At 48.6% G+C, this 22082-nt stretch overlaps 1 long non-coding RNA gene and 1 pseudogene across 1 annotated transcript in view; one reads left to right on the forward strand and one right to left on the reverse strand.

Moving 5' to 3' along the window:
• The window catches only part of LOC140218357 (uncharacterized), a 174338-nt gene that overhangs the window by 12943 nt on the left and 139313 nt on the right, over positions 1 to 22082 (forward strand). The gene's annotated exons all lie outside the window — the stretch shown is intronic.
• LOC126532544 (U2 spliceosomal RNA) lies at positions 15654 to 15753 on the reverse strand (annotated as a pseudogene).

Consider the following 22082-nt stretch of genomic DNA (forward strand, 5'->3'; position numbering starts at 1 on the left):
GCTATGTGGGCGCGCGCTGGGAACGCGCCGCGGTTTTAAAAGCGGGCGGCTACATATAGTATATACATGTACACTCGAAGAAGACGCGATGATCGGCAGGTCGCCGCGCGCTGTTGTGAACTTGGTGTACATGAACGCCCCCGCGAGGTCATCTAAGTTCATTGTTTACTAGAGCTACCTATTTTGAGCGCTGATGCTGTGCCTCCCAACGGAAGCGGAAACCCCGCAGAGAGAAATAAAGTGAAAGGTGTGGAGGTTAACTACATCGCAGTATCCACTTTGCTAGCCTGCGATGGAGGAGGAGAATGAGGGAGGGTAAGCGGCAAAGGAAAGCGATAAAGAAGGAGAAGATTAGAAATGGAGAAGCAGATATATGTTAACCAGAAGGGTACCTGCTTCGGTTATACGCTGGCGAAAATGATGATGATGATGATGAAAAACTTTATTTATCCCTCTTTAAAGGGAAGGGGGCAATGGAATAGAGGGTGGGGGGACGAACTACTTGAAGTAGGCCTCCTTTATCCTCTCAGCCCACTCCAGGATGGCCTCCTGAAGTTCGGGCCTGGAGCTGGCGAAAGAACCCGCTATATTTGGAGCCTCAAACCCGAGCCCTCGCCAGAGTTGATGTATAAAGGCCGCTGCAAGAGTGGGTCTGTACAATGCGCTTCATCATATGTACCGGCGACTGCCGTGGTACTCTGGCGGCCGCCCATCGACTTCGGCCCAACCAGTCGGCGCCCGAATTCAAACCTACAAATACAAGCCCGAGCCCAGACATACTACGCCTCTATATATGGCAGTGCCACCTCTTGAGAGTAGTAGATAGTGGAGCCAGATAATAGTTGAACTCCCTCTCATTTCCCAACCCTACAATCACCGCAAGAACGAAGTGACAAAGAAACGTGTTTTCAATCAAACAGGGGAATATGGAGATGAGAGAGAGAAAGGAAGGAAATAATTATGCGGTGTCGTGCAGTTAAATGTGTTCACGCAGGCAAGTAGACCTCAAGAAGCGCAAAAATACTTTCACTGCCCATAGCTGTGGGCCGACGCGCCGTGGATACGGTGCACCGACATGCTGTCGTCGCAATGCGTATAGGAGAGTGGATGTCTTCGTAGCTGAAATCGAGAACAGTGACCCAATAAATGCTCGATGCTCTTTTAATTTGCAGCTGCCGACATCGCATGCAGCACTGTTAAACATTCCAATTATCGCATTGTGCCAGCCTTTGTGAAGGCAATGTCTGAACCGCAGCCGACGTAGAAGGACTGCTTATAGCTCACTTCTGTGAAGCCGAAGTGGAGGTCTGAGTTGCAGCGAAGGGCTCAGAAAAAAGAAGGCATAGATAGAGTACAACATAATGAGATATAGAGCACAACGCATGCGCGAAATCAAAAACGCGCCTAATTGTGCGTCGTTTTTACAGGTACTTGAACTAGGAAAGCACGCGCACCTTCCGTGTTGACAGTCGGCGAGGCCGCCATTGTATCTTCTGTGCATGAAATTATGGGTTGCGGAACATTCCTCTATATACACTCAAGGAATGGCAGCCCTGTAATGATTGTATCGACTACATCCTATATAGTACTTTGTGTGCTGTATGAGAGTACGCGAATAACGTCCGTCAACAAACGTAGGGCAGATATGGCTTCCAGTCAAATGGACGGTTGACGCTCTACAGAAGCAAATATCCTGGATGCATGGCCTCACCCACCGTCAACCCAAAAGCTACGCTCACTCTAATGACTTTCATAAAATCAACTGACCTGAGAAGATGCTTATCTCTACACTACTGTTTGCGTGAATTCTCTCAGCTTTCGCCTTCCTTCTTTCAACCCTCATCCCTTTTATCCCATGCAGGGCCGTCAACCGAACGGCTGTTTGGTTAAACACCCTTCCTTCACTTGTTTTCTCTCTTTTCCTCTCACATAAAAATGGCTATGGCAAGGATTTTTTTTATAACCTTGATAGTATCGCAAAAATGACGTGCCTAGACAGGTTTCTCAAAAAGAAAGTTCTGAAGTATGGCTCATTTTCTAGTTTTGTGCTAGCTTTCAAGTGTATGTCACCTTTTCTTACCATTTACATTGCCTTTACTCAACATTGCGGATTTCCGCAAGATATGATTCGCCAAATGCCATGGACTTCCCACAGACTGTAGAATTATTTTGCTAGCATCCATTCATCCAGTGAGTGTAGTTGATATGGATCTTTTAAGCTGGCTATTGAGAGAAAGAGAGGGAGAAAACGGCACAACAATAAATCGTCATTATGCTGCGTAAGAAAGCGGGGTTTCGTTTTTCATGAGTGACACTCAGCCTTTTCTTGGCCTAGATTAAGTGAAAATTGAACGTTCCAACAAAACATTTTCCTGAGTGGCGGTGGTGGAATCGGAGATTTATGTAAATCGAGGCAAATATCCTGTTTATATGACCAGCCGTGCAGAACCACGTAATGACAATGCGAAATCGCACCAATGAACCTTCAAAGTGTCTAGCAAGTATGGCTGTGTTCGCCGCATAGCACATCGCTAGTGCAGCGAAGGCATCTTTCATGAACAAGCAGATGGGTACTTTACAGAGCACTGCCATCACCTTAGCGTACTCTCACGGTTTTCCAGCCGTCGTTGCTACTGTAACTTGCGCTAACAAGGCAAAGCGCGTAACTAACTTACCTGGCTCACATCCATTTGGGCCGCTAAACAGAGAAGTAGCTTGCGCGTAGAAACCAATGAAGATGACTGAATTAAGCCAGCTACACACTTTGCATTTAGCTTAGCTATATGGCATCTCCAACAGCAGCTATAGTTGATTAACTGTCAGGAAAGGAAATTTGCTTATACTTGCGTTAGGTGCACCGGTAGACTAGCCTACATAAACACGCTGTGGCCACCCGAACGGTCTTTCTTTTTGTAAAGTTAGTTACTCACCTCGCTAACCTTACTCGATAGGTGACAATATAATAATAATAATAATAATAATAATAATAATAATAATAATAAAAACTATGAGATATGAGGTCACATACTTTCGCGGCTGCGTACATAAAACACGTGCGACGGACTGCTTAGCAATCTGGTTAAAATTATGGCGTTGACGCGGGCTATTTCGTACATTTCGAAATTCTAACAGCGCGAAGGACGGGACAAGTAGGAAGACGCGAACGATGAAGCGCTGGTTAAAGCTTGCCGATGTCAAATATGCACGTGAACGTGCATAAAAATGATCACGTGTAAATACCCACAGAAAGAGACACGTGTAAACACGGCCAGAAAACACGTACTGCGAGATCAGTCGCACAATGGACAATAAAATACAAGCAGTCAGATTTGATTGCCCGTTGCCTTCAAGTGAAATGAATACATGAAACGCCAGGAACTGGGCTGCCTTTTTATCCTACGATGAAACGAAATCGCAGCACGTAAAATCCAGGCACGTAACACCGACGTACGACGAATGATACGATTGGTCTCGACGCACATTGCTTTCTCAAATTGATAGGGATACTAATCGTGCGCCAGTATTCGCACAGACAGTCTACGGCCATGAGAACGCCTATATTTACAAATGCGCACTATCGCGTTGCTGACGCACGGTGCGCGCTAGCGTAGACGATTCAATGGCCCGAGCCTCTATTATTAATAACCCAGCGCATGATCGCTGAAATCGGTGGCCACAGAAGCGTCAGGCGATCGCTATCTCTGCCCCGCCGCTTGTTTGGCAATCCGCGGCACAAATCAAAGATTTGCCCCGTTTTCTTTTTTTATTGTTCTTTTCTTTACATCGCGCAATCAATTAGGCAGACGGAATTGCATCCAGTTCGTCACGTGGGCGAGCAGCGACCGAGTATGATTCCGATGAAGTTGCCCCGCACGACAGCACGAACTCGCGGGCACAACATGCAGACACAATGGAACTGAACACAGGAATAGAAAGGAGCAAAAGAAAGGGAGAAATGTAACAGGAAAAAAAAATAAAGAACCGACGTAGTGCAAAAGGGAAGCCTCCCACAAGTAAGGAAGCGCGCGGAAATCGAGCGGGGGACGCATTGATCCCAGAGCGTTGTTTTCGTCGCAGCCCGGGCGATACGACGAGACCGTCGGTTGCGCCGGAACCCCCCCTCCCCCCCCCCCCCCCCGGCTCCTCAGTGCACAGGCTGCTTCTGCGGTGCTGGCAAGAGCGAAGTTGTGGGCGAGTGAAAGCACGGGTACGAGGTAGGGAACGAAAAAGGGTGAACCGGGGAGAGGAGTTGCACCAAAGAGGAACTGCTGCCTGAAGCAGTGGTGGCAAAACAATCGAAGTGGAGCGCTGGCGCCGGTCGACGAAAGAGAAAAACACACGCGCTCGCGCGCCCGCCGAGCCCCACGCACGAAGAAGCAAAACGCAGCCGGCGGCGGTGTGCGGACGAAGTTCGAGCTGAGGGAGGGAAAGAGCGTAACGAAAGCAGACGGCGCAGTGGAGAGGGTTGTTTCTCCTACGCGGAGGGGGCTTGACTCTATGCAAATCCCCGCGTTTGAGTGACAGGCGATCCATCCATTCAAGAGTGGTCAATGCTCCTCCCCGGCGAGGGGCGAGCGAGTCCCGGCTTGCTTCTGGAAGGTCGTAGGAGCGCCGCTCTCTCACCGTCGTAGGAGGAACACCACCGACGGGGGAGCAGAAGAAAGAGCAAAGTGTAGGAAAAAGAAGAAGAAGCAGAAAAAAGGAAGCCATGCCTGTTGCCGGGAGAGAAAAAAGGAAAACGACAGAGAGAGGAAGAGAGAGGTGGCGAGCGTAGAGAAGTGAGAGAGAGGGTTCTCAGGAAGAAACAAAAAGCGGTATTGCGAAGGCGAGCTGTAGAGAGAGAGGGAGATGAATGGAGCGAGAAGGAAACGAAAGGCTGCTCTGAGCCGCCACGAAGGACGACGACGACGAAGGGCAGAGGAGCCTCTGACGGACAACGGTCGAACTTCCTTCGCAGATTGATCGTCCGGAATGGAGCTGCACTGCTCGTGGCGACATGCGAGACTGTTGGCTCGCGGGAACTAAAAAGTTCGTCCATTTCCGCGTAACTGCCCTTTCTTCATCACCCAAAACGCCTTTCTCTGTTTCCCTCTTGTGCGGTCTTCTTTTTTTCTTATTTGTTTTCTCTTTAGGTTAATCATTATCGGCTTGTCCTTCCAGGATGAAGTTCTAATTTCTGACTGGCCAAGACGCTACTTCTGCCGTTTAATCTTCTCAATGGCAGTAGTGATAGGTGAACTACACCATGGGTTGAATACTGTTCGTGATTACGAAATGCAGCATATGATTTACATAACGCGCTTCTTTGTTCTAATAACCAACGTATAACCACTTAATGACTGTACGTCTGCAAGTACATGAATCATAACGTTGAAACAAAGACAGGAGGTCCGGTGCTATGTAACGTTGTCAATATTTTGTAGAGACAAATATAACACTACGAAACGTCTCCAGGACCAAGGTGTCTCGACAAAACATTACTTTTTCTTTCATAAGCTACAAACATATTGTAATACAATATCCTCGAGGGAGGAAAGTTGACCTGCTAAACACTATAGTGCTTATCGTCACATAAAACAGTCGCTTACACCCACATCTCGCACAGGGCGCAGCTATCATTCATCCCTGCAAGTTATCTCGAAGTGGCTGTGAGTGGGTGCATTGAAGGCATGAGCCAGATGCGCATATTCTGTTCTCAAGGATGTGTGCCACATTTCAGTGGCCGGCAACGAGCCTGACTATGTGGCTTGTTTCGGAACGCATTCAGGGCAGGTATGCATTTACAAATCGATGCATACACGCCGTGGTGGAGCCCATATGTTTACTGGAGTAGGCAACCCCTCTTAAGTGACGAAGGCCGGAGAGATCCGGCCCCAGGCGGTACTCTTTGTAGCCGATATCCTCGTAAATCTTAGCGGGCGCTGGTTGGTGTTTTGTCGTACTCAATAGTAGAGCCATATAGAAATTAATGAGGAAAAAAAAGTTAGTGGTTCCTATAGGAATCGTATTTCCAATTCCTCTGGATTTGGAGGGTGGAATCTGGAATGCCTGGCTATCACACCTATCTTTCTTGCTTACTACAAACAAATGAGGAAATTTGAATCTTTCTGTGTCTTCTTAAATGGCGAAATGATGCCATTGTGTTGTGCCTCGTTCTTAGAATCACACTTTATTACCATACCACGTGCGTGGTCACGTGTGCTTTGATTCCCTGCTTCCAAGTAACGTGAATTTACGTTCCCGTTAAAAGTGATTACACCACATATTGTAATACAACATGGGGCAAGCATTTATTTGCTCTCGCAAAGGAGCTACCAGCGCATTATGTGTCCTTTGAGAGAGGTACAGACAGACATTAACTTTATCTTACAAACGGTTCTTTGTACGAAAAGTCGCTGGTAACACGTTCTCATGTGTTTTGCTTTGGGGCTAAAAAATTCATTGGATGGGCTAAATGGGCTGCACGTATTCATCAGACTCCATGCAGAAGAAACAGTCTGTCATGTGCTCTCATAGAGTATAGTCAAAATGAAACAGCCGTCATTAAGTTGTGCGCTCATGAAGCTGTCAAAAATATTCTTGCGACTGCATCAACTTCTGCCATGTGATATCGCAGCCGGACCAACAGTTTCCCATCTTCATGACTGATATTTCCACGAATGTTACGAAATGAACTTCTCGAAACGTTATATGCTGCACCGAACATTTTGGAAACGTTTTTGACTGATACCACTCAATCTTTTTCGGCATGCACTCCTGAGAAGAAGAGGCATTATGACAAAGCGCATGCAATGGTCGTCGGCTATTACGAAGAGAAGGCCATATGTTGCTCGGAAACAAATGTATACTATAGATGTACCGGTGGCATGGTATCAAAAAAAGTAATGTGTGCCATGTGGCATATCAGCATCCTCGTAACTACTCGTTCGACAACTTCAGGAGAAGTTCTGCCCACGAAGTTAACGTCGTCTGAATTGATTGGACCCTGTGTGGTGTACCATTAGTGATATAGCTTAAATTTGAGGACACGTCTACATGGCCCTATTTACGTGCGTAAGACGATCGATCTCAATCTCAGCTGTTGACATCCAGAAACAGAACACACAAAACGAGGTAGCCAGCTATTGTGAGAGTTCACGAAAGAGAGAAGGAGAGAGAGAGAGAGAGAGAACAGGAATCAAAGGTAGGGAGGTAGAACAGGTCGCATCAGGTTTGTCCCCCTACACTGGGGAAGGGTTAAACATTTAGCGAAATTAAACCTTTCTAATGCGCCAGTTTTTCTTTTCTGTATTCCTTTTTCCGCTTTACAGAGAGCGAAACGCTTATGTGAGGTAAAAAACACGCCGGAACAGAAATGGAGCATTTTTCATGTCGACAACGGGTGTTATATATGTCCTCACAGTGAAGTGCACACATCGCTTGAGCCGCAGAAGTGGCCAAGAGCCTTTTTTGGGAGGAACCAAGCTCCTCGCGAATTGGTCTGCCGCCCACAGGCTATACGCGAGGTTTCTTTGCAGTGACCGCAACTCGAGAGGCCCCCTAAAAGAATGCGACGCGCTGAATGCTTCCGGCGGCGGTCCCCGTGGCGTGCCTGCGGTTTGGTGGCATGCGCGCAGAGGGCCAGGGGTGGCGCTGTCTCCCTCAATTCCTCGCTCGCTGAAATCGCTTGCCCGCCGTTCTGAAGCGCTTCACGACGCTGCCAGCCCTTGCTGCTTGCAGTGCCGCTGCTATGTGGGCAGTCCCCTCCAGCAGCGACTCTCTGCATCAGCAGCAGCAGCAGCCGCTGCCGCCGCGAGCTGCAGGAACGCCGAGACACCGGCGCGGGTAGGGGGGGGAGGCTTCGCTGTACAGAGAGCTGAGAGGGTGTGGGGTGGGGGTCGACGCGACGTGATGCGCTGGCCTGCGAGGCGAAGAACGCCGCCGCCGCCGCGGCCGTCCCCGAAATGATGGATTACAGGCAGCCCCATTTTTCCGCGATTTAATGAGATGGCCCTCGCGTGCGAGCACGGGGCCGTGCTCTCGCCCTCTGTACCGCTTCTTCTTCATCTTGCTTCTGCTACACGTTCCCCTCGTTTTCCTTTCCCCTCGCTGCCAGAAGGCTTGCCCCTGTTATTATCCGTGCGCCTGCGCGGTGCCCATCTGGCTCTGCCCGCTGCGGCGCGCGCGTATCTGCCGCTTCGGGGTTTTGCGCGAATCGTCTCCTCCTCGCTGGCGGCGGCAGGCGTCTCCGGCGCGCGGTCTCTCGCCGCGTCCTGTCCGCGCCGCTGATCACACGGTACGACGCCCAGCCACCCTAATTCGTTTCGTCTGTATGCGAGCGCGCGTGTACATTCGGATGAAACAGCGCGCGCACGTTCTTGTGTAGAGAGAAACGGGCGGATAAGCTGCGTGCCACGTTCTTTGTGTGCGCCAAGCTGTGATCGGCAGATTCCGCTGCATCGGGACAGCTAAAGCAGCTCGAGCGACGGAAAGTCTGCAGTTGCGAGACGTGGTGGGCAGTCGGTATCGTTACATTAGCCAACATACCCATTGCCCGCCGCAAAGAAGAAACATTAACGAGCGTAAGGCTATACTGCTGGCGAAGTGCACACGTTTCGTACCACGACGCACTTTTGAGTACTGTAAACGCGGCGTATGGCTTCCAACGTGTATACATCTCTCTTCGTGGTATCGCTTTGTCACGCTGACCGGTTCTAATTTCAGCAAAGTCTTCAAGTACATCGGAAAAGAGCCTCTACACATGCTTCGTGTAAGCAACGGCGCTGCGCAGGGAGGACGGTCTTATCTATACACCAAGCGATATCTATCGCTGCAACACGCGGAAGACACGGTGAGCGCAGAATTGGCCGGTCCGCGCGCGCGAGACGCAAAGCGTGCGGCAAAGGAAAGCTTCTCGCGCGCGCGGTACAAAAAGAGCAAGGGTAAAACAGAGAGAAAGCAAACAAAAAGAAATCAAGCGCACCGCGTCGGTGACGCGAAAGAGAAAAGGGAGCAAAAAAGCGCAAAAGTGGCGCGCCGCGCAAAAAGCAGCAGCGGCGGCCAAGAAACAACGAAAAGCAGCAGCGGTGGCGGCAGAGAGGCCCCAGGGAGCCGGATTCGGCGCCGACCGCCCTCGCGGGTGGAGCTTCTCATCGAGCAGATGGAGTCTCTCCTTTTGTGCGCGCCGGCCAGAGCACCGCCCAGGTTGGGCCCGGCACGCCGCCGCCGCCGACGGGTCGGCGCTGGCCTTAGCGCGCCCACAAGCCGGCGCACCGCCGACGCTGCGCCGAGCGCCGGAGAGGACGTCGACGCCCTTGCGCGTGTGCGCGGACAGCGGAGGCACGCCGCGTGCGTGCGAGCGCTGCGATCGGGAAAGCAGCAGCAGCTGCTAAAACAAACGAGAAAGGAGCGCGGGCGTGTATGCGCAGTGACGACGAGTGTGTAGTTGTTTTTCTTGGTCGCCCGTAACGGACAAAACACATCATAGGGCGGGGACGAAGAGAAAAAAAAATCGTTGCCGGTATATAGGTGCCAACGCGCGAACAATGGAGTAGACTCGGCAAAAAATGCGTTTGTGAGGATAGATTGCGATTTGCTCGTGCCTTGTCTTGTGAATACAAGGCAGTATATTCCCTTACCGTTTTCGGGCTTGACTTCATCTCGTCCCCTATTGGCGAATTCCATAAAGCGACCGTGAGCAAAAAACTGTTCGGAAGATTGGTTGATCTACAGTATATGGCCGATCGTGATTTAGAAGCAGTGGCAATGGGCACTGTGGACTTAGCAGTTCTTTTAGGGGGCTCACTTTTGGAAGAGCCACACGTTCTAGAGAATTGACGGTCTGCCTGCGTCTCGAGTGGAGCCACAGCATCATGCGTGCTTGCTGCGTCAAAGGCAACTGCGCAGCAGCGCGATTGTCGCAGCTGCACAAGCAAACGAGTCAACATGTGGAACGCAAGGGCGTATGCACACACAGCAGCGAATTGCTCTCGTTCATGTTCTATGCCTCCCAAACGAAACAGTCGTTGTAAAGAAAGAAAAAATATTAAAAGTTTCACTTTGTACGGGAAGCCTTGTGGGTGGTGACAAAGTGGTAGCACGAATGTCTTCAACCTTTTCGTCTGGGAACTTTTTACCACTTTCTTACAAAGTTTTCAAGCCAATGTAAGCTGTCCTGTAAGTCCATGGCAATGCTCGTTTTGAATACAGTTACTTTTTCTCTTATATTTGTGTTAAGAACTCATACTAAGCGGGTACATAAGTTCGTGAAACGTCTGTATCTAATCATGCCAAATATTACTTCCGGTGGAAAGTTATAGTTAGTCTTCGGCCTGGCTCGTGCCACTTATCTGAAGCGCCCTGCACGTCATATGTGTAATCCCGCGAAATAAATGTGACAAAAGACGCAAGGGCGTGCGCCGAAAATCTCATAGGCAACAGCCATCATACTCCTGAGTTTCTGCTAGATGGCACCACTATACCTCACCGCAACAAATACAGTCTAGTATATCCAGTATATCTTCACCTCTCTCGCGCAAGTTAATCGACGTTCATCTGAAGCGGGGATTAATGAGGCCATTAAAACACGTGCGTCAGCCGCGCATGAGAGTCACGAACTTGCCCTCTCTCTCAGGTCCATCCATTCGTTGTTTTATGTGACAGCCTGCATGTTGACAGATATACAGGGTGTTCAGCTAACTTTAGCCAGAGTTTAAAGATGTGCCGATGCACTCTAAGACGACGCGACCAAATGCATGTTGCTCACTTTTGGTGTGTCACGCTATGTTTCGTATTTTGCTTATTTACATAATTAGTCAAGATTATTTAACCAAATTTTGAAGCAACGAAGCTAGGAATAAAATTCAAATTACAAAGTTACAGAGCGTTTTGCAAAATGTCCGATGAAGCAGTTTCTAACTTTCTATCTATTAGGCATTAGTGTTTTCCTGCTTACTGCAGATGCCTGCGAAATGCAAAAAAATACCAGGTGACATGTCCGCGTCACAGACCTGTCGCCTTTTAAGCGGGAGCACGCCCTGCTATATGCTATGTTCGTTTGTTCAAGAAATGTTTGGAAGCGCTGCATCCACGACGCGGAAGCGGGCATGTCACGTGGCATTTTTTTTTTATTTCGCGGGCATCTGCAGTAAGCGGAAAAAGACTAATGTCTAACAGATAGAAATTTAGCAACTATTTAATCGGACGTTTTGCAAACTGCTCTGGAACTTTCGAATTGGAATTTTATTCCTGGCTCCATTGCTTCAAAATTGGTTAAATAATCTTGACTAATTATCTAATTAAGCAAAATACAAGAAGGGCGTGACACACTACTTACAAAAGTGAGCAACATGCATTTGGTCGCGTCGTCTTAGAGTGCATCGGTATATTATTAAACTCTGGCTAAAGTTGGTTGAAACACCCCGTATACAAGGCGTCCCAACTATCATGCACCAAGACTTAAAAAGAGATGCGAATGCCACGCAGCAGGACAGAACCAAGACAATGTAGTTTGCCATCGCTCGGAGATACTCAGGTTATTTCTTTCATTCCGCCTTATTACATTATTGGCATCAATTATTTAATCAGCATCTAAAATTATCTAATTAGATTAAAAATGTCAATTATAACATTGTAGAGCCGCATGAAAAACTGCCAGCTTTCTGCTGCTGAATACGTGCTGCATAAAAGTGTTTTTCCGAGCGTGAAAGAAGCCCGCGAACACACGCGACATTGCTGCTCGACTGGCGGGTCGAGGCACTTTATGCTAGTGCTTGTATTGCAAAAATGAAAAGAGGGGAAATGTGAAGCTACATTTGCACGTGACCTCCAACGTGCAATGTCTACGCGTAAACCACAGCGCGTGAAAAATGCCACCACTTTTCAAGGGCAAGCCGTTCATAAGCTTCAGTGCACTATGCCGTAACGAAGAAGGATTGGTGTGTATATATAAACCTGCGTGGTTTCAGCCCGCGGAGAGAAGTGGCAAAGTGGTGGGACGGGTGCAAAGGGAGCGATTTTTTTTTTTTTTTTTCGGGCGTGGTGCACGGTATGTACCTCCTCTGATGGGTCACTAAGTATACACTGGAACCTGGAACCGTCTCATCCCTTCCGCTCTCGAGAGCTCCCCGGGGTAAAACTGAGGCCGCGCTCCCGTAATAAACGTTCCACATGCACCGCGCATCTGTATACTCCGTTCGTTTTGCCTCGCAAAGAATAGAAAGGGCTAAAAGCAGACGCACAAAGTCGCATGCAACGCGTCGGAAGCGGGGCAAAAGATACAAAAAGAACAAAAACACCACCACGCGCCAGCGGCGTGGAGGCATCCTCCTCGCCGCAAAGGGCTGGCGAGAGATAATTAGGGCGCGTTACACAGCGTGTAACAAGGAAGCCGCGGCGAACTGCCGCCGCTGCTCTCGCTGCCGGCATGATTCATGATAGCCGAGCTGAACAGGCAGCGGAAATTTTCCCTTCGCTCGTCATTAATAACCTGGCGCAGAAACTGAGTGACGGCTCGGACCCCGCTGTTTCTTCGGGCGCACCGCCCGCGGGCTCTGCATGCTCGGCGCACCGGACGAACGTGCACATGCAGGCGTGGTGTGTGTACGTCTAAGCTCGAGATTGGAAACAAGTGTCCCGGCGCTGTTTTCGTATCGCGCACTCGGCAGAGAACACTGCGCGTCATTCATTAGTCAGCCGCGCCAACTCCTTATTAGCTTCTTTGTTTTCAAACACGCGCCCATGCCTCCTCCTGCTGTCAAGTCCTATAAGAGTCAGAGGTCGACGTCACTGCTTTTCGTTCCTGGTATACACATAGAGGCAAGGGCAAGCTGGGTTCGTCGTCCTGTGAGACTCCTACGTTCCTCTTTTTTATTTTTTAGCGTCCTCATCGTTGGCTTTAACGCCATATGTATCGGACCAGTCGTCGCGTTTCTCCAAAGGGGTGTGACGGGGTTCGCCCATGTTCAAGCTAAGGCATGCGATACAGGCACGCATTTCTTTTCCGGGGATAGTGTGTGTCGATAAAGAAAGGCGACGTTTGGCGCAGGTGTATAGGAAATGATTAAAGAGTCACACTTTATGTCAGCCCAAAACATACCGAAAATAACAAGGATTCGCAGAATTACCAAGATATTGTCACGTTTCATGCCGATATACAGGTTGAGATGATACGCTGCGGGTTTACAAATGCGTGGGTGCGTTGAACACATTGTGTCTATACCCATCGCCTAATAGGCTTTCTTCAGTTTTCCATGTGACAAGTTGAGGTATAGCTGTGAAACTTTCGTAGATACCTGCTAAGCTATTCGCTGAGATCATCGCTGACGGAATGACTTCGTCATTCAGGCACCTTGATAAACGGCCAATCAATACGTGGACCACAGTGCAACGAACCCTCGGCTCGAGAGGCACTTCTTTACTTTCTTTTTATAGATATCTTTTTGAAAACACCTTCGTAGCCGAGCGAACAGCCGCCAGGAGCTTGGTGCTGCCGAGAGGTTTCAAGCATACTGCTGCCACCCCGACACCGACAGCTTCCTAAACAGCATCGATGAGACAATCAGCTGAAGTTGCCTCAGGTACTGGAAAAACGAAACTACGAGCCCATTTCGTGCGCCTTTTGAAAGAGCCGCTCCATCGGACACGTCGTTCGGGTAGCTACTGGCTACGTCCGCCATAGTGCCGGTGTTCTGTTTACGACGCGGCACGGATGTGGGCCTGAGGGCCTTCCGTTTCATCCAAGGACATCCACACTGACGAAAACGGACCCGAACACCTGGGAACAAAAGATGCTATGCCATCGCAAAGAGCGACTCTAAGCTAAGCTTTCTTCCGTACGAAGCGTTACTATGTTCGATCTTTGACGTTTAGCGTACAGGGGCCGGGTGCGATGGTTTAATTCACCTACGAAATATAGTGTCAGAGAGTGCGCCCCTGTTCAGTGTACTAAAGCAATAAATCACGTCATAAAACGTTGAATGAATGAATGAATATTTGATGTTTAATGGCGCAAGGGCCATGTGTGGTCATAAAACGTTGACGTATAATGTTGCCTCATAGGTATATCTCAAAGCACGCATAACCCTTAATGTAATTGGCGAATGGCATAGAATGGAATATAAGATCGAATGGGAAGGACAATACGAAGGAACGCATCTCATAGGACTGCGCCTTCATTCACGGTTTATTTCACAACAACGAGAAGACAAGCCACGCGCTCCCGTGAGACGCACTTCGTTTTCGCTTTTGTTGGCACGTGTTCTACTGTAGCCGCCAAGACTGTGGTGTATAAAATTGGCCTCGGTGAGCTTGCTGAGCTTCAACTGCGCGTTTTCGGACAACAAAAATTAATTTGACAATAAACGCTGTCGTTACGCCTCCAGCCACCGCTTTGCCTCGTTACTGTCCTGCCTTTGCGTTATAGTTCAAATCACAAACTGATATATATAAGATGGTTGACTTCCAGTTGTTTTGAGGGCTTTTGTGAGTGGGCTCCTCTCCATGGACACAGTGCGTCATCTAGTGCCACCGCCAGGAAGACTGCGCGTGGCGCGTGTCAAGATTATCTAAATATATATGACGTGGATTGGATTTCACCCAGCACCGGATAAATTTTGAAGGATTTTTACGCATGAAATGCTTTTAACTCCCGTTGCCGGCGACTTTCAAGTCATCTTGAGCCGAAAGCCAGAGCAGTTGTTCAGGCCCTTAAATGACAACATCCAGGCCCTCAAAGAAGAACAAAACGAGATCCCCCAACCCTTTGTACGGGACCGCATCACATACACCAGTTACTCCCAAAGAAGGTACAAAAAAATATTGCTTCCAATTTCTTCCTAATGTTTGTTCATAATATTACTCAAGCTGTAACTTCTAGTACGGTGAAGCTTTAGTTGTCATTTCCAATAGGCGAGGTTCAAAAGGCAGGCATACAGGGCACCGTACATTTCGATTCTGGGAAGTGGAATTTGCTGAGGATTTAATGAGATCGCGAAGCTTCGGCGTGGCGTGGCGCCGGAAGCGTCTGACGCGCTGCTCTGCCTTCACAAAGAAAAAGTTAGGAGAGAGTATTACGTCAGGCAGCCAGCCAACTCTCCGTGAAGCCAGCCCTTTGCTCAGTGGTGGCCCAACACGTGACCTCTTGCCACGAGATGACAGAGCAATAATCGAGATTTGCTGAGACGTTTGGTCGCGCCTCCTTCAGGTGCTTTTCTTCTTCTAGCTGGGCAGTGCGCTCGGTCTTCCTGGCGTCTTTCGCTGCCTGGCGTGCCACCTTCAGCCTGTTTTGTTCAAGCAGGGCAGCGCCCATATGGACTAGTGCACAGTATGGCGTGGTGTGGTGTGGTGGGGTTGGGTGTGCCGTTGCGAACATGCACTACACCCATTTTAAGATTGTGGCTGGTATTATCACCAACCAATGTGTTTTGCCGGCCGCCATTTCATGCTTACATCTACTCTCGATTACGGGAGAGGGAGCAATTTTTCTTTTTGCAGTGAATCTCTTTATGGCTACGGTAGCGTGCATGTTTGTTCTGCGCAAGCAAAAGTGTTGGCCGATCGTGATGAAAGTGCAGGAGGGGTCCAAGCGCAATCGGACGTACCCATGTGGACTCCGGGTGGTGGGCTCCGGGACCTGTAACGCGCCCTTGAACTACCCTTGACACACCTGGGACCAAAAGAGGTCCCAGTTTAATATCTTGGGTCCAAATACAACCTGTATCAGATATTAAGCTGACAAGAACAGATAATACACTTTGACCCGCGTCGGCAATGTATACGTTCGCACCGCCCTCTCTTTGTCGGCGTTCCCAAGCGCTTTCGTATCTGCTTTCCTTTCCTTCCGCTCTCCCGTGGTGGCGGTCCCATCTAACCGTCACGCGTGTCTAGTTTCATCCGGCTTCCCGGGGCGGCGATCCCGTCGTCCACGCGAATGCATATAAAAATCACGCTGAATGAGTTCGTAACTTGGTTCTAAATTCCGTATCACTTCTGTGTCGTGTGCTGAACGCTGGTCACAGAGTACCAGAGTACAGAGCCATACCACCTTCACAGAGTGGTATGGCTCACGACTTTTTTTTCATTGGAGAGCGCACAATGCCATGTGACCCGAGTTGGCGTCATTAAAGTTCATTGAAAGGCGGTGCATGCATAGTGATCATAGTTCGCGACAAATAGCTTTATTGAAGAGCAGTACACACACACAGTGGCACATACCCTGTGACTCATGTCGGCGTCAAAGAGGTTCATCCAAAAGCGCTCACAGCCAGTGTTACATACTCAGTGGCCCAAATTGGTGAGAAAACGATTAGAAAAAACAACAACATATATATATATATATATATATATATATATATATATATATATATATATATATATATATATATGTATATATATATATGTTGTTTTTTCTATATATATATATATATATAAGCAACCCGGAAAGTGCGTGAAGATAAACGCGCTAAAATATCTGAACACTTTAAAGAAATGTGCAAGCACTTTAGTTCCTCTTTTGATTGAATCAGTCATGACACGAATGGGCGTACGTAAGTTCTGTGAAGAACCGGCTCATTTCACATTCACTGACAATTCTAAGCGGCCCATAGCGGAAACAAGGAATGTCGTAGTTAACTGTGGCGGTCGCCCAGAGACTACGGCGTTTTGTTGTTGAACGCCAAGTTGTTTTTCAAATGTATTGTTCATAACAAATTCTCCTCCGCTCTTGAAGATTGTCACCAGGGGTCATGAAATGCTGGAGTAGTCCTGGCATCTTATAGAGTTCAGCCCCGAAGCCCATCTCACCAAGGTAAGCAAGAAGTGTATCTGCTATCCGCTTCCGCTGATCATGGTCTCCAACAGGTCGCATCCACTTTTGTTATGGTTCAATTCCCTACCGTGGTGGCCGCATTTCGATGGAATCGGAATACAAGAATACTCGCGAGTTCAACTTAACGTGCGCGTTCAAATATCAGAAGGCGACCAGGGTCAATCCTGGGCCTGCCCTGCAGGACCATCGCGGATAGCGTAGGTTTTTGCTTATGAGGACAGGAAACTGGGGAACTCGATTCCGTATCATCCTTCACCATTCATGGCTGGCTTATCTCACTGATAACGCAGGACCACTAACGAAGCGCGAAAAGCACGTAAAGGAATAGAACTGGCAGAAAAGGCACCGCTACAATATTGCTGCCCTGGTATTGGCCCATGCCTTCAGTAATATTAGCGCTGGAAAGACAAAGACGAAGGTGAGTGACACAACAAAGTTGGTTAGAGGCGCAAAACCTCGCTAAACCATGGAGTCAAACGATCAAGCTTTTCTTGTGCCTTTTTTTTTCCAGGGCTTTATTTTTTATAAATGAGGAGCATAAACTTGCCCCCCTTAAGAAGCATTTATCCGTATTCGGTAACCCTTCACATATGAACTTTATTATAGATGGAGTGCCGATAGCTCCAATATAGGTTTTATGCACCCAATATAATTACTGTTTGCACGACGTTTCCTTTCCCCTTAACGTCGACTACTCTTGATGCAGATTTGGGGCAGGTTACTCTCGGATCTATATACAGGCGTGGGATATACAAAAAGACCCGAAATGCAAGGAGGCGGTGGAACGACCCACCTGTGGAGGTTGAGGGCGTGACGCACGGTTGGTGCTTGCCACAGGCGCTCCCTACGCTGATCCGTCAAGTATGAGTGACAGTCGGGCGGATCCTGCCAAGCAGGTCGCTCGCCGGCAGACCAATCAAAGCTGCCCTGACTCGTGATTATGCTCAAAGTTGACGGGTTGATTATTCGCGCGAGTGCACCTTTCTCCAGAGGCGTGAGATATATTATGAGGGCCACAAAATGCCTGCGCCGTTTATTTGTCCCAGCAGCCGCGTATAATCCTAGTGACTCGGTGGTAGGTCTATCATAGGCTCATCAGCATCTGGGCCTGTACTCACAGAAAGCCCTTTACGCTAGAATTGTTCGTAAGCGTAAATTCCCGCAAATCCCGATGGTGGACTTAGCATTAGAGAACGCTACTAGACATTTGCAAAGAGAGCTTATGAACAGAAAGCTTTGCGAATTCGGCCCATGTTCTGTTCAGTAAATAAACATTTCAGACAAAGAAAATACGCTGCGTAGGCTTTTGAAAGGACAGCTAATTTTTCTGCATGGTCGTGTTCTAAAGCACTACACAGCTGACTTTGCGTTTATGTTTACATGAAAAAAAAATGATATTTTTTTTGCATCCAACCTTCAGTCATATCAAGCCCTAACTTAACCTGACCTACTAGAAGAAAACCATGTCTGGCCATTACTTCGGACAAGGCATGCGACGCGCAATGGTCTCCCACACCACTTCATAAGCAATCGTACACTTGCGGGGCACATTTTATATTAGCGTTATTATCATATATAATTATTTATATAAGCAGTTTACATACATTGAAACCTGGTAAAACGATATTAATTCATTCGAATTATTAGTTTATTCGAAGTACTTTTGCAACAAAGGTCAAAGAGCATGCATTTAGAATTGGATTCGGAGCGCTGTGGCAAATTATTCAGCTTATGTGGGTAGGAAGGACCCATTTATGATATCACTTAGAACGATATTGCTTGAAATGATTATTTGAGAAACTCAACTTGTTGGTGAGACTTGTACTGCATGTATTGAGAGAATCCCGAGGTTGTGTAAGCATGCAAGTGAACCCACGTATGTCGGAAGAAGACAACGTTGGCCATCTAATCAAGGGGTTCGCTGATGACATCTGTAATTTTGTCATTGGCAAGAGTAATTTGAACTCTCTGACGTCACACGACATTGCCGCACCTTGGAAACATTGAAGATGTGCCAAATAACGATCAAGATCGGTCGGCTGGCCAGTGTAACGACGGTGGCAAGCATTGACGTGAACTTGTCGTCGGACCAGGCCCCAACGATACGCCAAATTGTTCGTGAATAGCTGCTACCGAGGAGAAGTGCCTTCATCTACACTACGTGTCCCGGGTGCAGATGAAGGCAAGATGATGTGCTCGTCACAGGACACCGCATTCTCACTGCCTACTCCTACCAGGCAATCGGTGAACGTCGCGAACGTCGACATCTACGCGGAAGCTACACGTGCAGGGGTGCTAGTGTCAGCGAGGTCCGACCAACCCCGCTCTCGCCCCATCGACCAATATCAACCACCCTCAAGTGGTTATGATGTGCAGACGGGTGTTGGTTATTCTCCGTATTCCGACATGGTTTTCTACTTCGACGTGCCGTGCGTGCGCCAACATCCGTTTTCCGCCATATGGTAATGCTGCGGTGCACCAGGCCACATCACATGGTTCTGCGGACGCCGACAGTCATCTTGGTACGAGCGACAAACTTTGTGCCCTCGGCTCTGTGGCGGCGGCCCTCCGGTTCTCAGTTGCCGACTCACACGACCTAACTAGAACGGTAGTTACCGGCAACGAAGCTTCAGAAAGGCCTCACTGGTCTCCGAACGGAGCTTGACACCACCGCCTGCGCCTCGGGCACGCCGTTCCTCATCGCCAGAGCGGCGCTAACCGTCGCCATTGTCTCTCGTAACCTAGCGAAGGAACACGGTCAAGAATGAAAGAGCGAGCGCGGAGCAGAGGGGAGGAAGGACTGCGATAGCGAAGAGAGCGCGAGGAGGAAAGCGGAGGAGGAGGGTTAAGTAAAGACTCTCGATTTTCCAAAAGTAGTGCCATTCTTAGAGCTTTCCGCCACCCCGCTCTCCCCGGCGTTTCCTCCTCCACGCCTGCTGTCGCCCCAGACACTTCCGCTCCTCCATTGGTCAATCTGTGTCACGTGGAAGCATGCGACGCGCTTTTGTGTATGTTTTTCTTTCCAGCGCGCTCCGACCGCCATTGCCAGCTCAGTGTGACAAAAGTACGCGCAGACGGATTGGTCGCGGCAGCTCACGGGATCAAATCGCGGCCGCGTCAGCCGCATTTCGATGAGGACGATATGCAAAGACGCCAGTGTCCCGTGCGTTGAGGGTACGTTAAAGAAGCCCAGGTGGTCCAAATTTATCCGGAGTCGCCCATTATGGCGTGCCTTATAATCTGACCGTGGTTTTGGCACGTAAAACACAAGAATATTTTTTTCTCTGCCTTGTGTGCCTTGAGTGTTCCAATTAAAGCAACACTGCCAAAAGTTCCCTGCGAGAAATTACAACGTAAAAGAATATAGACGCACGTAGTCTACAGATATAAAATTACCGCTTCAACAAAGGAGAGGAGACAAAGGAGAGGAAAGACAGGGAGGTTAGCCAGTGTAAGTACCGGCTGGCTACCCTGTGCTGGGGAAAGGGGTAAAGGGAATAACAGGAGAAAGAAGAAGAAGAGGAAAAAAATGGAAAAAAAAAAAAAAGAAAATTCACACAGTAACGCGAAACTACGCGCTACAACGTTCAGAGGCGGTCGCACAATTCGCATGTCCTTAAAAACTTCAACAAAGCCCTTAAGGCCTTGAGTGCCGCTTCAACAAAAGCGTTACTGGTGCTAATAAGGCATGGGGGGGGGGGGGGGGATACATATTGTCGGAACCTCTGTCCAGTGTTTCATTAAGTTCGTTCTTGCTATTAAATTCCAACCACTTGCACTGTAATAAATAAATAACTATTTAATGTGCTGGTACGTTGTTCAAATTATCGATACTGTCTACGTGTGAAAACGTTGCTCATGGCTGCCACAACCCGTGCATGAGCTACAAACATGTGTAAAAGGCGCGGAGCAGAAGTGACCCTGTTGCTAGGCATTGCTGGCCCCAGACAGTTGGAATCTCTCACGCGCCGGCCGAAGAAAAGTATCCTGCAGGTACGTAGATGAACCTACGAAACCACGTACACATACTTTCACGCAGTCAAAACCTGAAACTGAGGTCATTACGCGCGTGTTTGCGAACATTGTGTGCATGCGTCGTGTTTCAGCAATACGAACTCTCAACGTGAGGATGCTTTACGCCTTAAACAATTGTACTTTCCCCTATCTTTTGCGGACTTCCAACAAGACATTATTGAGGCCAGTTACCGATTGGCGACGCAAAATCTCGCCTCAAAAACTGCTCCGCAGAGCTCGAACGAACTTTTAAGCGGATTTCCTCCGGTAGCGTGTTAGCCGTTATCTGCTACGGCAGGGTCAGCATAGGCGGCTCCACTGTCGAGGGCGCGCTAGCGCGGGAGTGGAGCGGAGGAGGAGGGAAGTGGTTAGCACTACTTTTGGAGATTGAGGGGTTCGAGGGTTAAGGCTGTTTCACATGCTGCTACTGGAACGACGAAAATCGGTGCAGTCGCACGCGTCGCAATGCAATTTTTAAAGGACCCATTTGAGATGATTGCGATTTGAATTAACAATGCGACTGGTGCGACGCCCAGGCTTGCTTACTGCCAGGTTTCGTGGCGCACGCTGCATAATTCTTTTATTGTACTGAATAAAACGTTAACATTATAATTTTATTGACTTTTCTTGATTAGGCGCAAATAATATGCACGTTTAGTAATTCAATATCGTGTGAAGATTTGTTTTGGAGTGCGCAACAGCGGTTTCTGAAGTTCAGTGCGACATGGTGCACGTAAACAGCTGTTCGCAGGAGGTTCAGCGCTGTGAGGCTGTGTGTTGTTTCATCTGCCTTCTATGACCGTTTCTTTCTGCCTGCGCCACAACAATCTACAAGATGACCTATCGACAAGTTCATATGGCTACCCTCACCGCATATGCAGTATTCAGAATTAATTCGACTGCCACGGAGTCGTCGTGTCAGCCCAACAAGATCCTCGCGACCCGTGCTCGGCGGCAGCTTCTGGAGAAATGATGCGTGTATATTGCTCGTGATTGCGCATATGCGGTGCCTGCTCCGAGCCATATTCATGCGCCAAACGCAACAACAAGCACCAACCCGAAAGCCCGCGTGTGCCCCTGAACGAAGCCGCAAATGATCTGTGTGATTACTGAACGCGGAATGAAAATTGTGTTGTGAAATTCAACTTTAGCGCTAGCCTGGTTCGTCTAACGCCGTGCGTGTGCTGTGAATATATTATATATATATATATATATATATATATATATACATATATATATTGTGGGGTTCTCCTCCCGTGCTCTT

Source organism: Dermacentor andersoni, chromosome 5 (genome assembly GCF_023375885.2).
Source record: "Dermacentor andersoni chromosome 5, qqDerAnde1_hic_scaffold, whole genome shotgun sequence".
Taxonomy (NCBI): domain Eukaryota; kingdom Metazoa; phylum Arthropoda; class Arachnida; order Ixodida; family Ixodidae; genus Dermacentor; species Dermacentor andersoni.